Raw genomic sequence first — 13,449 nt, 5'->3', positions numbered from 1 at the left:
TGATGATGTTGTTGTTGTTGTTGTTGTTGTTTCAGACAGTTGTTGCCTTAGGTTTCATTCCTTCTTTTTATCCTCATTACCAGTAAAACCATTTGAGCTAATTCCCAACACTTGACAACGTATGACACGTGGCTTCCCAGAGCTAGGTGAAAATGATTAACTTATTTTTATTTGATGATGATGATGATGATGTTGTTGTTGTTGTTGTTTCAGACAGTTGTTGCCTTAGGTTTCATTCCTTCTTTTTATCCTCATTACCAGTAAAACCATTTGAGCTAATTCCCCACACTTGACAACGTATGACACGTGGCTGCCCAGAGCTAGGTGAAAATGATTAACTTATTTTTATTTGATGATGATGATGATGATGATGTTGTTGTTGTTGTTGTTGTTTCAGACAGTTGTTGCCTTAGGTTTCATTCCTTCTTTTTATCCTCATTACCAGTAAAACCAGGTAGGAGAAAAAAAAAAAAAAGTATTGTCCTTCGAGCCGGAATTGAACCAGCGACCTAAGGATGCCAATGTGTTCCACTACAGTCCTCTGCTCTACCAGCTGAGCTATCGAAGGAAGGATGGGAGGGTGGCTCCTTGAGGACAATACACAATTCAGCAAAAGGCTGGCAAGCTCAGCTGACTGCAGCAGTCAATAGCTGCCACCACTGTTTTTCTTCTTGTTGCCGAGTGTGCGTTAACAGTGCTTCCAGAACACAGGGGCCAGTGGCACAATGGATAGTCTGACTACACATCAGAAGATTGTAGGTTTGACTCCTGCCTGGCTCGCGACTGTTGTTGTATGCTTGTTTACCCTCAGCTTTGGAAATTTGTAGGACAGGGTTGATAAATGGCGACCTCGAGGTGTCTCTGCCTCCTTAGCGCAGTAGGTAGCGCGTCAGTCTCATAATCTGAAGGTCCTGAGTTCGATCCTCAGAGGGGGCAGCTTCTGTGTGTTTTTTTTAATAGACTATTTTACAGCTGTTGGAATGAAATCTTTGTTCCCAAGTTAGACCAGATTGAACATTTTCGAACCATTTATTAAAGAAAGAGCATCCATTGGAGAATGCAGGTATCGATCCCGCTACTTCTCGCATGCTAAACGAGCGCTCTACCATTTGAGCTAATTCCCCACATTTGACAACGTATGACACGTGGCTGCCCAGAGCTAGGTGAAAATGATTAACTTATTTTTATTTGATGATGATGATGATGATGATGTTGTTGTTGTTGTTGTTGTTGTTGTTGTTGTTTCAGACAGTTGTTGCCTTAGGTTTCATTCCTTCTTTTTATCCTCATTACCAGTAAAACCATTTGAGCTAATTCCCAACACTTGACAACGTATGACACGTGGCTTCCCAGAGCTAGGTGAAAATGATTAACTTATTTTTATTTGATGATGATGATGATGATGTTGTTGTTGTTGTTGTTTCAGACAGTTGTTGCCTTAGGTTTCATTCCTTCTTTTTATCCTCATTACCAGTAAAACCATTTGAGCTAATTCCCCACACTTGACAACGTATGACACGTGGCTGCCCAGAGCTAGGTGAAAATGATTAACTTATTTTTATTTGATGATGATGATGATGATGATGTTGTTGTTGTTGTTGTTGTTTCAGACAGTTGTTGCCTTAGGTTTCATTCCTTCTTTTTATCCTCATTACCAGTAAAACCAGGTAGGAGAAAAAAAAAAAAAAGTATTGTCCTTCGAGCCGGAATTGAACCAGCGACCTAAGGATGCCAATGTGTTCCACTACAGTCCTCCGCTCTACCAGCTGAGCTATCGAAGGAAGGATGGGAGGGTGGCTCCTTGAGGACAATACACAATTCAGCAAAAGGCTGGCAAGCTCAGCTGACTGCAGCAGTCAATAGCTGCCACCACTGTTTTTCTTCTTGTTGCCGAGTGTGCGTTAACAGTGCTTCCAGAACACAGGGGCCAGTGGCACAATGGATAGTCTGACTACACATCAGAAGATTGTAGGTTTGACTCCTGCCTGGCTCGCGACTGTTGTTGTATGCTTGTTTACCCTCAGCTTTGGAAATTTGTAGGACAGGGTTGATAAATGGCGACCTCGAGGTGTCTCTGCCTCCTTAGCGCAGTAGGTAGCGCGTCAGTCTCATAATCTGAAGGTCCTGAGTTCGATCCTCAGAGGGGGCAGCTTCTGTGTGTTTTTTTTAATAGACTATTTTACAGCTGTTGGAATGAAATCTTTGTTCCCAAGTTAGACCAGATTGAACATTTTCGAACCATTTATTAAAGAAAGAGCATCCATTGGAGAATGCAGGTATCGATCCCGCTACTTCTCGCATGCTAAACGAGCGCTCTACCATTTGAGCTAATTCCCCACATTTGACAACGTATGACACGTGGCTGCCCAGAGCTAGGTGAAAATGATTAACTTATTTTTATTTGATGATGATGATGATGATGATGTTGTTGTTGTTGTTGTTGTTGTTGTTGTTGTTGTTTCAGACAGTTGTTGCCTTAGGTTTCATTCCTTCTTTTTATCCTCATTACCAGTAAAACCATTTGAGCTAATTCCCAACACTTGACAACGTATGACACGTGGCTTCCCAGAGCTAGGTGAAAATGATTAACTTATTTTTATTTGATGATGATGATGATGATGTTGTTGTTGTTGTTGTTTCAGACAGTTGTTGCCTTAGGTTTCATTCCTTCTTTTTATCCTCATTACCAGTAAAACCATTTGAGCTAATTCCCCACACTTGACAACGTATGACACGTGGCTGCCCAGAGCTAGGTGAAAATGATTAACTTATTTTTATTTGATGATGATGATGATGATGATGTTGTTGTTGTTGTTGTTGTTTCAGACAGTTGTTGCCTTAGGTTTCATTCCTTCTTTTTATCCTCATTACCAGTAAAACCAGGTAGGAGAAAAAAAAAAAAAAGTATTGTCCTTCGAGCCGGAATTGAACCAGCGACCTAAGGATGCCAATGTGTTCCACTACAGTCCTCCGCTCTACCAGCTGAGCTATCGAAGGAAGGATGGGAGGGTGGCTCCTTGAGGACAATACACAATTCAGCAAAAGGCTGGCAAGCTCAGCTGACTGCAGCAGTCAATAGCTGCCACCACTGTTTTTCTTCTTGTTGCCGAGTGTGCGTTAACAGTGCTTCCAGAACACAGGGGCCAGTGGCACAATGGATAGTCTGACTACACATCAGAAGATTGTAGGTTTGACTCCTGCCTGGCTCGCGACTGTTGTTGTATGCTTGTTTACCCTCAGCTTTGGAAATTTGTAGGACAGGGTTGATAAATGGCGACCTCGAGGTGTCTCTGCCTCCTTAGCGCAGTAGGTAGCGCGTCAGTCTCATAATCTGAAGGTCCTGAGTTCGATCCTCAGAGGGGGCAGCTTCTGTGTGTTTTTTTTAATAGACTATTTTACAGCTGTTGGAATGAAATCTTTGTTCCCAAGTTAGACCAGATTGAACATTTTCGAACCATTTATTAAAGAAAGAGCATCCATTGGAGAATGCAGGTATCGATCCCGCTACTTCTCGCATGCTAAACGAGCGCTCTACCATTTGAGCTAATTCCCCACATTTGACAACGTATGACACGTGGCTGCCCAGAGCTAGGTGAAAATGATTAACTTATTTTTATTTGATGATGATGATGATGATGATGTTGTTGTTGTTGTTGTTGTTGTTGTTGTTTCAGACAGTTGTTGCCTTAGGTTTCATTCCTTCTTTTTATCCTCATTACCAGTAAAACCATTTGAGCTAATTCCCAACACTTGACAACGTATGACACGTGGCTTCCCAGAGCTAGGTGAAAATGATTAACTTATTTTTATTTGATGATGATGATGATGATGTTGTTGTTGTTGTTGTTTCAGACAGTTGTTGCCTTAGGTTTCATTCCTTCTTTTTATCCTCATTACCAGTAAAACCATTTGAGCTAATTCCCCACACTTGACAACGTATGACACGTGGCTGCCCAGAGCTAGGTGAAAATGATTAACTTATTTTTATTTGATGATGATGATGATGATGATGTTGTTGTTGTTGTTGTTGTTTCAGACAGTTGTTGCCTTAGGTTTCATTCCTTCTTTTTATCCTCATTACCAGTAAAACCAGGTAGGAGAAAAAAAAAAAAAAGTATTGTCCTTCGAGCCGGAATTGAACCAGCGACCTAAGGATGCCAATGTGTTCCACTACAGTCCTCTGCTCTACCAGCTGAGCTATCGAAGGAAGGATGGGAGGGTGGCTCCTTGAGGACAATACACAATTCAGCAAAAGGCTGGCAAGCTCAGCTGACTGCAGCAGTCAATAGCTGCCACCACTGTTTTTCTTCTTGTTGCCGAGTGTGCGTTAACAGTGCTTCCAGAACACAGGGGCCAGTGGCACAATGGATAGTCTGACTACACATCAGAAGATTGTAGGTTTGACTCCTGCCTGGCTCGCGACTGTTGTTGTATGCTTGTTTACCCTCAGCTTTGGAAATTTGTAGGACAGGGTTGATAAATGGCGACCTCGAGGTGTCTCTGCCTCCTTAGCGCAGTAGGTAGCGCGTCAGTCTCATAATCTGAAGGTCCTGAGTTCGATCCTCAGAGGGGGCAGCTTCTGTGTGTTTTTTTTAATAGACTATTTTACAGCTGTTGGAATGAAATCTTTGTTCCCAAGTTAGACCAGATTGAACATTTTCGAACCATTTATTAAAGAAAGAGCATCCATTGGAGAATGCAGGTATCGATCCCGCTACTTCTCGCATGCTAAACGAGCGCTCTACCATTTGAGCTAATTCCCCACATTTGACAACGTATGACACGTGGCTGCCCAGAGCTAGGTGAAAATGATTAACTTATTTTTATTTGATGATGATGATGATGATGATGTTGTTGTTGTTGTTGTTGTTGTTGTTGTTGTTGTTGTTTCAGACAGTTGTTGCCTTAGGTTTCATTCCTTCTTTTTATCCTCATTACCAGTAAAACCATTTGAGCTAATTCCCAACACTTGACAACGTATGACACGTGGCTTCCCAGAGCTAGGTGAAAATGATTAACTTATTTTTATTTGATGATGATGATGATGATGTTGTTGTTGTTGTTGTTTCAGACAGTTGTTGCCTTAGGTTTCATTCCTTCTTTTTATCCTCATTACCAGTAAAACCATTTGAGCTAATTCCCCACACTTGACAACGTATGACACGTGGCTGCCCAGAGCTAGGTGAAAATGATTAACTTATTTTTATTTGATGATGATGATGATGATGTTGTTGTTGTTGTTGTTGTTTCAGACAGTTGTTGCCTTAGGTTTCATTCCTTCTTTTTATCCTCATTACCAGTAAAACCAGGTAGGAGAAAAAAAAAAAAAAGTATTGTCCTTCGAGCCGGAATTGAACCAGCGACCTAAGGATGCCAATGTGTTCCACTACAGTCCTCCGCTCTACCAGCTGAGCTATCGAAGGAAGGATGGGAGGGTGGCTCCTTGAGGACAATACACAATTCAGCAAAAGGCTGGCAAGCTCAGCTGACTGCAGCAGTCAATAGCTGCCACCACTGTTTTTCTTCTTGTTGCCGAGTGTGCGTTAACAGTGCTTCCAGAACACAGGGGCCAGTGGCACAATGGATAGTCTGACTACACATCAGAAGATTGTAGGTTTGACTCCTGCCTGGCTCGCGACTGTTGTTGTATGCTTGTTTACCCTCAGCTTTGGAAATTTGTAGGACAGGGTTGATAAATGGCGACCTCGAGGTGTCTCTGCCTCCTTAGCGCAGTAGGTAGCGCGTCAGTCTCATAATCTGAAGGTCCTGAGTTCGATCCTCAGAGGGGGCAGCTTCTGTGTGTTTTTTTTAATAGACTATTTTACAGCTGTTGGAATGAAATCTTTGTTCCCAAGTTAGACCAGATTGAACATTTTCGAACCATTTATTAAAGAAAGAGCATCCATTGGAGAATGCAGGTATCGATCCCGCTACTTCTCGCATGCTAAACGAGCGCTCTACCATTTGAGCTAATTCCCCACATTTGACAACGTATGACACGTGGCTGCCCAGAGCTAGGTGAAAATGATTAACTTATTTTTATTTGATGATGATGATGATGATGATGTTGTTGTTGTTGTTGTTGTTGTTGTTTCAGACAGTTGTTGCCTTAGGTTTCATTCCTTCTTTTTATCCTCATTACCAGTAAAACCATTTGAGCTAATTCCCAACACTTGACAACGTATGACACGTGGCTTCCCAGAGCTAGGTGAAAATGATTAACTTATTTTTATTTGATGATGATGATGATGATGTTGTTGTTGTTGTTGTTTCAGACAGTTGTTGCCTTAGGTTTCATTCCTTCTTTTTATCCTCATTACCAGTAAAACCATTTGAGCTAATTCCCCACACTTGACAACGTATGACACGTGGCTGCCCAGAGCTAGGTGAAAATGATTAACTTATTTTTATTTGATGATGATGATGATGATGATGTTGTTGTTGTTGTTGTTGTTTCAGACAGTTGTTGCCTTAGGTTTCATTCCTTCTTTTTATCCTCATTACCAGTAAAACCAGGTAGGAGAAAAAAAAAAAAAAGTATTGTCCTTCGAGCCGGAATTGAACCAGCGACCTAAGGATGCCAATGTGTTCCACTACAGTCCTCCGCTCTACCAGCTGAGCTATCGAAGGAAGGATGGGAGGGTGGCTCCTTGAGGACAATACACAATTCAGCAAAAGGCTGGCAAGCTCAGCTGACTGCAGCAGTCAATAGCTGCCACCACTGTTTTTCTTCTTGTTGCCGAGTGTGCGTTAACAGTGCTTCCAGAACACAGGGGCCAGTGGCACAATGGATAGTCTGACTACACATCAGAAGATTGTAGGTTTGACTCCTGCCTGGCTCGCGACTGTTGTTGTATGCTTGTTTACCCTCAGCTTTGGAAATTTGTAGGACAGGGTTGATAAATGGCGACCTCGAGGTGTCTCTGCCTCCTTAGCGCAGTAGGTAGCGCGTCAGTCTCATAATCTGAAGGTCCTGAGTTCGATCCTCAGAGGGGGCAGCTTCTGTGTGTTTTTTTTAATAGACTATTTTACAGCTGTTGGAATGAAATCTTTGTTCCCAAGTTAGACCAGATTGAACATTTTCGAACCATTTATTAAAGAAAGAGCATCCATTGGAGAATGCAGGTATCGATCCCGCTACTTCTCGCATGCTAAACGAGCGCTCTACCATTTGAGCTAATTCCCCACATTTGACAACGTATGACACGTGGCTGCCCAGAGCTAGGTGAAAATGATTAACTTATTTTTATTTGATGATGATGATGATGATGTTGTTGTTGTTGTTGTTTCAGACAGTTGTTGCCTTAGGTTTCATTCCTTCTTTTTATCCTCATTACCAGTAAAACCATTTGAGCTAATTCCCCACACTTGACAACGTATGACACGTGGCTGCCCAGAGCTAGGTGAAAATGATTAACTTATTTTTATTTGATGATGATGATGATGATGTTGTTGTTGTTGTTGTTGTTTCAGACAGTTGTTGCCTTAGGTTTCATTCCTTCTTTTTATCCTCATTACCAGTAAAACCAGGTAGGAGAAAAAAAAAAAAAAGTATTGTCCTTCGAGCCGGAATTGAACCAGCGACCTAAGGATGCCAATGTGTTCCACTACAGTCCTCCGCTCTACCAGCTGAGCTATCGAAGGAAGGATGGGAGGGTGGCTCCTTGAGGACAATACACAATTCAGCAAAAGGCTGGCAAGCTCAGCTGACTGCAGCAGTCAATAGCTGCCACCACTGTTTTTCTTCTTGTTGCCGAGTGTGCATTAACAGTGCTTCCAGAACACAGGGGCCAGTGGCACAATGGATAGTCTGACTACACATCAGAAGATTGTAGGTTTGACTCCTGCCTGGCTCGCGACTGTTGTTGTATGCTTGTTTACCCTCAGCTTTGGAAATTTGTAGGACAGGGTTGATAAATGGCGACCTCGAGGTGTCTCTGCCTCCTTAGCGCAGTAGGTAGCGCGTCAGTCTCATAATCTGAAGGTCCTGAGTTCGATCCTCAGAGGGGGCAGCTTCTGTGTGTTTTTTTTAATAGACTATTTTACAGCTGTTGGAATGAAATCTTTGTTCCCAAGTTAGACCAGATTGAACATTTTCGAACCATTTATTAAAGAAAGAGCATCCATTGGAGAATGCAGGTATCGATCCCGCTACTTCTCGCATGCTAAACGAGCGCTCTACCATTTGAGCTAATTCCCCACATTTGACAACGTATGACACGTGGCTGCCCAGAGCTAGGTGAAAATGATTAACTTATTTTTATTTGATGATGATGATGATGATGTTGTTGTTGTTGTTGTTTCAGACAGTTGTTGCCTTAGGTTTCATTCCTTCTTTTTATCCTCATTACCAGTAAAACCATTTGAGCTAATTCCCCACACTTGACAACGTATGACACGTGGCTGCCCAGAGCTAGGTGAAAATGATTAACTTATTTTTATTTGATGATGATGATGATGATGATGTTGTTGTTGTTGTTGTTGTTTCAGACAGTTGTTGCCTTAGGTTTCATTCCTTCTTTTTATCCTCATTACCAGTAAAACCAGGTAGGAGAAAAAAAAAAAAAAGTATTGTCCTTCGAGCCGGAATTGAACCAGCGACCTAAGGATGCCAATGTGTTCCACTACAATCCTCCGCTCTACCAGCTGAGCTATCGAAGGAAGGATGAGAGGGTGGCTCCTTGAGGACAATACACAATTCAGCAAAAGGCTGGCAAGCTCAGCTGACTGCAGCAGTCAATAGCTGCCACCACTGTTTTTCTTCTTGTTGCCGAGTGTGCGTTAACAGTGCTTCCAGAACACAGGGGCCAGTGGCACAATGGATAGTCTGACTACACATCAGAAGATTGTAGGTTTGACTCCTGCCTGGCTCGCGACTGTTGTTGTATGCTTGTTTACCCTCAGCTTTGGAAATTTGTAGGACAGGGTTGATAAATGGCGACCTCGAGGTGTCTCTGCCTCCTTAGCGCAGTAGGTAGCGCGTCAGTCTCATAATCTGAAGGTCCTGAGTTCGATCCTCAGAGGGGGCAGCTTCTGTGTGTTTTTTTTAATAGACTATTTTACAGCTGTTGGAATGAAATCTTTGTTCCCAAGTTAGACCAGATTGAACATTTTCGAACCATTTATTAAAGAAAGAGCATCCATTGGAGAATGCAGGTATCGATCCCGCTACTTCTCGCATGCTAAACGAGCGCTCTACCATTTGAGCTAATTCCCCACATTTGACAACGTATGACACGTGGCTGCCCAGAGCTAGGTGAAAATGATTAACTTATTTTTATTTGATGATGATGATGATGATGTTGTTGTTGTTGTTGTTTCAGACAGTTGTTGCCTTAGGTTTCATTCCTTCTTTTTATCCTCATTACCAGTAAAACCATTTGAGCTAATTCCCCACACTTGACAACGTATGACACGTGGCTGCCCAGAGCTAGGTGAAAATGATTAACTTATTTTTATTTGATGATGATGATGATGATGATGTTGTTGTTGTTGTTGTTGTTTCAGACAGTTGTTGCCTTAGGTTTCATTCCTTCTTTTTATCCTCATTACCAGTAAAACCAGGTAGGAGAAAAAAAAAAAAAAGTATTGTCCTTCGAGCCGGAATTGAACCAGCGACCTAAGGATGCCAATGTGTTCCACTACAGTCCTCCGCTCTACCAGCTGAGCTATCGAAGGAAGGATGAGAGGGTGGCTCCTTGAGGACAATACACAATTCAGCAAAAGGCTGGCAAGCTCAGCTGACTGCAGCAGTCAATAGCTGCCACCACTGTTTTTCTTCTTGTTGCCGAGTGTGCGTTAACAGTGCTTCCAGAACACAGGGGCCAGTGGCACAATGGATAGTCTGACTACACATCAGAAGATTGTAGGTTTGACTCCTGCCTGGCTCGCGACTGTTGTTGTATGCTTGTTTACCCTCAGCTTTGGAAATTTGTAGGACAGGGTTGATAAATGGCGACCTCGAGGTGTCTCTGCCTCCTTAGCGCAGTAGGTAGCGCGTCAGTCTCATAATCTGAAGGTCCTGAGTTCGATCCTCAGAGGGGGCAGCTTCTGTGTGTTTTTTTTAATAGACTATTTTACAGCTGTTGGAATGAAATCTTTGTTCCCAAGTTAGACCAGATTGAACATTTTCGAACCATTTATTAAAGAAAGAGCATCCATTGGAGAATGCAGGTATCGATCCCGCTACTTCTCGCATGCTAAACGAGCGCTCTACCATTTGAGCTAATTCCCCACATTTGACAACGTATGACACGTGGCTGCCCAGAGCTAGGTGAAAATGATTAACTTATTTTTATTTGATGATGATGATGATGATGTTGTTGTTGTTGTTGTTGTTGTTGTTTCAGACAGTTGTTGCCTTAGGTTTCATTCCTTCTTTTTATCCTCATTACCAGTAAAACCATTTGAGCTAATTCCCAACACTTGACAACGTATGACACGTGGCTTCCCAGAGCTAGGTGAAAATGATTAACTTATTTTTATTTGATGATGATGATGATGATGTTGTTGTTGTTGTTGTTTCAGACAGTTGTTGCCTTAGGTTTCATTCCTTCTTTTTATCCTCATTACCAGTAAAACCATTTGAGCTAATTCCCCACACTTGACAACGTATGACACGTGGCTGCCCAGAGCTAGGTGAAAATGATTAACTTATTTTTATTTGATGATGATGATGATGATGATGATGTTGTTGTTGTTGTTGTTGTTTCAGACAGTTGTTGCCTTAGGTTTCATTCCTTCTTTTTATCCTCATTACCAGTAAAACCAGGTAGGAGAAAAAAAAAAAAAAGTATTGTCCTTCGAGCCGCAATTGAACCAGCGACCTAAGGATGCCAATGTGTTCCACTACAGTCCTCCGCTCTACCAGCTGAGCTATCGAAGGAAGGATGAGAGGGTGGCTCCTTGAGGACAATACACAATTCAGCAAAAGGCTGGCAAGCTCAGCTGACTGCAGCAGTCAATAGCTGCCACCACTGTTTTTCTTCTTGTTGCCGAGTGTGCGTTAACAGTGCTTCCAGAACACAGGGGCCAGTGGCACAATGGATAGTCTGACTACACATCAGAAGATTGTAGGTTTGACTCCTGCCTGGCTCGCGACTGTTGTTGTATGCTTGTTTACCCTCAGCTTTGGAAATTTGTAGGACAGGGTTGATAAATGGCGACCTCGAGGTGTCTCTGCCTCCTTAGCGCAGTAGGTAGCGCGTCAGTCTCATAATCTGAAGGTCCTGAGTTCGATCCTCAGAGGGGGCAGCTTCTGTGTGTTTTTTTTAATAGACTATTTTACAGCTGTTGGAATGAAATCTTTGTTCCCAAGTTAGACCAGATTGAACATTTTCGAACCATTTATTAAAGAAAGAGCATCCATTGGAGAATGCAGGTATCGATCCCGCTACTTCTCGCATGCTAAACGAGCGCTCTACCATTTGAGCTAATTCCCCACATTTGACAACGTATGACACGTGGCTGCCCAGAGCTAGGTGAAAATGATTAACTTATTTTTATTTGATGATGATGATGATGATGTTGTTGTTGTTGTTGTTGTTGTTGTTTCAGACAGTTGTTGCCTTAGGTTTCATTCCTTCTTTTTATCCTCATTACCAGTAAAACCATTTGAGCTAATTCCCAACACTTGACAACGTATGACACGTGGCTTCCCAGAGCTAGGTGAAAATGATTAACTTATTTTTATTTGATGATGATGATGATGATGTTGTTGTTGTTGTTGTTTCAGACAGTTGTTGCCTTAGGTTTCATTCCTTCTTTTTATCCTCATTACCAGTAAAACCATTTGAGCTAATTCCCCACACTTGACAACGTATGACACGTGGCTGCCCAGAGCTAGGTGAAAATGATTAACTTATTTTTATTTGATGATGATGATGATGATGATGATGTTGTTGTTGTTGTTGTTGTTTCAGACAGTTGTTGCCTTAGGTTTCATTCCTTCTTTTTATCCTCATTACCAGTAAAACCAGGTAGGAGAAAAAAAAAAAAAAGTATTGTCCTTCGAGCCGGAATTGAACCAGCGACCTAAGGATGCCAATGTGTTCCACTACAGTCCTCCGCTCTACCAGCTGAGCTATCGAAGGAAGGATGGGAGGGTGGCTCCTTGAGGACAATACACAATTCAGCAAAAGGCTGGCAAGCTCAGCTGACTGCAGCAGTCAATAGCTGCCACCACTGTTTTTCTTCTTGTTGCCGAGTGTGCGTTAACAGTGCTTCCAGAACACAGGGGCCAGTGGCACAATGGATAGTCTGACTACACATCAGAAGATTGTAGGTTTGACTCCTGCCTGGCTCGCGACTGTTGTTGTATGCTTGTTTACCCTCAGCTTTGGAAATTTGTAGGACAGGGTTGATAAATGGCGACCTCGAGGTGTCTCTGCCTCCTTAGCGCAGTAGGTAGCGCGTCAGTCTCATAATCTGAAGGTCCTGAGTTCGATCCTCAGAGGGGGCAGCTTCTGTGTGTTTTTTTTAATAGACTATTTTACAGCTGTTGGAATGAAATCTTTGTTCCCAAGTTAGACCAGATTGAACATTTTCGAACCATTTATTAAAGAAAGAGCATCCATTGGAGAATGCAGGTATCGATCCCGCTACTTCTCGCATGCTAAACGAGCGCTCTACCATTTGAGCTAATTCCCCACATTTGACAACGTATGACACGTGGCTGCCCAGAGCTAGGTGAAAATGATTAACTTATTTTTATTTGATGATGATGATGATGATGATGTTGTTGTTGTTGTTGTTGTTGTTTCAGACAGTTGTTGCCTTAGGTTTCATTCCTTCTTTTTATCCTCATTACCAGTAAAACCATTTGAGCTAATTCCCAACACTTGACAACGTATGACACGTGGCTTCCCAGAGCTAGGTGAAAATGATTAACTTATTTTTATTTGATGATGATGATGATGATGATGTTGTTGTTGTTGTTGTTTCAGACAGTTGTTGCCTTAGGTTTCATTCCTTCTTTTTATCCTCATTACCAGTAAAACCATTTGAGCTAATTCCCCACACTTGACAACGTATGACACGTGGCTGCCCAGAGCTAGGTGAAAATGATTAACTTATTTTTATTTGATGATGATGATGATGATGATGTTGTTGTTGTTGTTGTTGTTTCAGACAGTTGTTGCCTTAGGTTTCATTCCTTCTTTTTATCCTCATTACCAGTAAAACCAGGTAGGAGAAAAAAAAAAAAAAGTATTGTCCTTCGAGCCGGAATTGAACCAGCGACCTAAGGATGCCAATGTGTTCCACTACAGTCCTCCGCTCTACCAGCTGAGCTATCGAAGGAAGGATGGGAGGGTGGCTCCTTGAGGACAATACACAATTCAGCAAAAGGCTGGCAAGCTCAGCTGACTGCAGCAGTCAATAGCTGCCACCACTGTTTTTCTTCTTGTTGCCGAGTGTGCGTTACAGTGCTTCCAGAACACAGGGGCCAGT

At 42.3% G+C, this 13,449-nt stretch overlaps 23 non-coding genes across 23 annotated transcripts; 11 read left to right on the top strand and 12 right to left on the bottom strand.

Moving 5' to 3' along the window:
- Nucleotides 1–481: 481 nt before the first annotated feature.
- Nucleotides 482–568, bottom strand: trnay-gua (transfer RNA tyrosine (anticodon GUA)). Its single transcript is given in 2 exon segments — nt 482–517; nt 532–568. It is a non-coding gene; the product is annotated as a tRNA-Tyr (tRNA).
- A 295-nt stretch (nt 569–863) lies between these two features.
- On the top strand, nt 864–936 carry trnam-cau (transfer RNA methionine (anticodon CAU)). Its single transcript has one exon. It is a non-coding gene; the product is annotated as a tRNA-Met (tRNA).
- Nucleotides 937–1,694: 758 nt separating this feature from the next.
- Nucleotides 1,695–1,781, bottom strand: trnay-gua (transfer RNA tyrosine (anticodon GUA)). Its single transcript is given in 2 exon segments — nt 1,695–1,730; nt 1,745–1,781. It is a non-coding gene; the product is annotated as a tRNA-Tyr (tRNA).
- Nucleotides 1,782–2,076: 295 nt separating this feature from the next.
- trnam-cau (transfer RNA methionine (anticodon CAU)) lies at nt 2,077–2,149 on the top strand. Its single transcript has one exon. It is a non-coding gene; the product is annotated as a tRNA-Met (tRNA).
- A 761-nt stretch (nt 2,150–2,910) lies between these two features.
- trnay-gua (transfer RNA tyrosine (anticodon GUA)) lies at nt 2,911–2,997 on the bottom strand. The gene is given in 2 exon segments: nt 2,911–2,946; nt 2,961–2,997. It is a non-coding gene; the product is annotated as a tRNA-Tyr (tRNA).
- Nucleotides 2,998–3,292: 295 nt separating this feature from the next.
- On the top strand, nt 3,293–3,365 carry trnam-cau (transfer RNA methionine (anticodon CAU)). Its single transcript has one exon. It is a non-coding gene; the product is annotated as a tRNA-Met (tRNA).
- A 755-nt stretch (nt 3,366–4,120) lies between these two features.
- trnay-gua (transfer RNA tyrosine (anticodon GUA)) lies at nt 4,121–4,207 on the bottom strand. Its single transcript is given in 2 exon segments — nt 4,121–4,156; nt 4,171–4,207. It is a non-coding gene; the product is annotated as a tRNA-Tyr (tRNA).
- Nucleotides 4,208–4,502: 295 nt separating this feature from the next.
- trnam-cau (transfer RNA methionine (anticodon CAU)) lies at nt 4,503–4,575 on the top strand. The gene has a single exon. It is a non-coding gene; the product is annotated as a tRNA-Met (tRNA).
- A 761-nt stretch (nt 4,576–5,336) lies between these two features.
- On the bottom strand, nt 5,337–5,423 carry trnay-gua (transfer RNA tyrosine (anticodon GUA)). Its single transcript is given in 2 exon segments — nt 5,337–5,372; nt 5,387–5,423. It is a non-coding gene; the product is annotated as a tRNA-Tyr (tRNA).
- A 295-nt stretch (nt 5,424–5,718) lies between these two features.
- Nucleotides 5,719–5,791, top strand: trnam-cau (transfer RNA methionine (anticodon CAU)). The gene has a single exon. It is a non-coding gene; the product is annotated as a tRNA-Met (tRNA).
- Nucleotides 5,792–6,543: 752 nt separating this feature from the next.
- On the bottom strand, nt 6,544–6,630 carry trnay-gua (transfer RNA tyrosine (anticodon GUA)). Its single transcript is given in 2 exon segments — nt 6,544–6,579; nt 6,594–6,630. It is a non-coding gene; the product is annotated as a tRNA-Tyr (tRNA).
- A 295-nt stretch (nt 6,631–6,925) lies between these two features.
- trnam-cau (transfer RNA methionine (anticodon CAU)) lies at nt 6,926–6,998 on the top strand. Its single transcript has one exon. It is a non-coding gene; the product is annotated as a tRNA-Met (tRNA).
- A 559-nt stretch (nt 6,999–7,557) lies between these two features.
- On the bottom strand, nt 7,558–7,644 carry trnay-gua (transfer RNA tyrosine (anticodon GUA)). The gene is given in 2 exon segments: nt 7,558–7,593; nt 7,608–7,644. It is a non-coding gene; the product is annotated as a tRNA-Tyr (tRNA).
- Nucleotides 7,645–7,939: 295 nt separating this feature from the next.
- trnam-cau (transfer RNA methionine (anticodon CAU)) lies at nt 7,940–8,012 on the top strand. Its single transcript has one exon. It is a non-coding gene; the product is annotated as a tRNA-Met (tRNA).
- Nucleotides 8,013–8,574: 562 nt separating this feature from the next.
- On the bottom strand, nt 8,575–8,661 carry trnay-gua (transfer RNA tyrosine (anticodon GUA)). Its single transcript is given in 2 exon segments — nt 8,575–8,610; nt 8,625–8,661. It is a non-coding gene; the product is annotated as a tRNA-Tyr (tRNA).
- Nucleotides 8,662–8,956: 295 nt separating this feature from the next.
- On the top strand, nt 8,957–9,029 carry trnam-cau (transfer RNA methionine (anticodon CAU)). Its single transcript has one exon. It is a non-coding gene; the product is annotated as a tRNA-Met (tRNA).
- Nucleotides 9,030–9,591: 562 nt separating this feature from the next.
- trnay-gua (transfer RNA tyrosine (anticodon GUA)) lies at nt 9,592–9,678 on the bottom strand. Its single transcript is given in 2 exon segments — nt 9,592–9,627; nt 9,642–9,678. It is a non-coding gene; the product is annotated as a tRNA-Tyr (tRNA).
- A 295-nt stretch (nt 9,679–9,973) lies between these two features.
- Nucleotides 9,974–10,046, top strand: trnam-cau (transfer RNA methionine (anticodon CAU)). The gene has a single exon. It is a non-coding gene; the product is annotated as a tRNA-Met (tRNA).
- A 752-nt stretch (nt 10,047–10,798) lies between these two features.
- On the bottom strand, nt 10,799–10,885 carry trnay-gua (transfer RNA tyrosine (anticodon GUA)). Its single transcript is given in 2 exon segments — nt 10,799–10,834; nt 10,849–10,885. It is a non-coding gene; the product is annotated as a tRNA-Tyr (tRNA).
- Nucleotides 10,886–11,180: 295 nt separating this feature from the next.
- Nucleotides 11,181–11,253, top strand: trnam-cau (transfer RNA methionine (anticodon CAU)). Its single transcript has one exon. It is a non-coding gene; the product is annotated as a tRNA-Met (tRNA).
- Nucleotides 11,254–12,005: 752 nt separating this feature from the next.
- On the bottom strand, nt 12,006–12,092 carry trnay-gua (transfer RNA tyrosine (anticodon GUA)). The gene is given in 2 exon segments: nt 12,006–12,041; nt 12,056–12,092. It is a non-coding gene; the product is annotated as a tRNA-Tyr (tRNA).
- Nucleotides 12,093–12,387: 295 nt separating this feature from the next.
- On the top strand, nt 12,388–12,460 carry trnam-cau (transfer RNA methionine (anticodon CAU)). The gene has a single exon. It is a non-coding gene; the product is annotated as a tRNA-Met (tRNA).
- Nucleotides 12,461–13,212: 752 nt separating this feature from the next.
- trnay-gua (transfer RNA tyrosine (anticodon GUA)) lies at nt 13,213–13,299 on the bottom strand. The gene is given in 2 exon segments: nt 13,213–13,248; nt 13,263–13,299. It is a non-coding gene; the product is annotated as a tRNA-Tyr (tRNA).
- Between the last annotated feature and the right edge of the window lie 150 nt (nt 13,300–13,449).

The sequence above is a fragment of the Acipenser ruthenus genome, chromosome 39, assembly GCF_902713425.1.
Source record: "Acipenser ruthenus chromosome 39, fAciRut3.2 maternal haplotype, whole genome shotgun sequence".
Classification (NCBI taxonomy): Eukaryota; Metazoa; Chordata; class Actinopteri; order Acipenseriformes; family Acipenseridae; genus Acipenser; species Acipenser ruthenus.
Note: the sequence above shows the minus strand (reverse complement) of the source record. Positions and strands in the feature narration are given on the sequence as shown.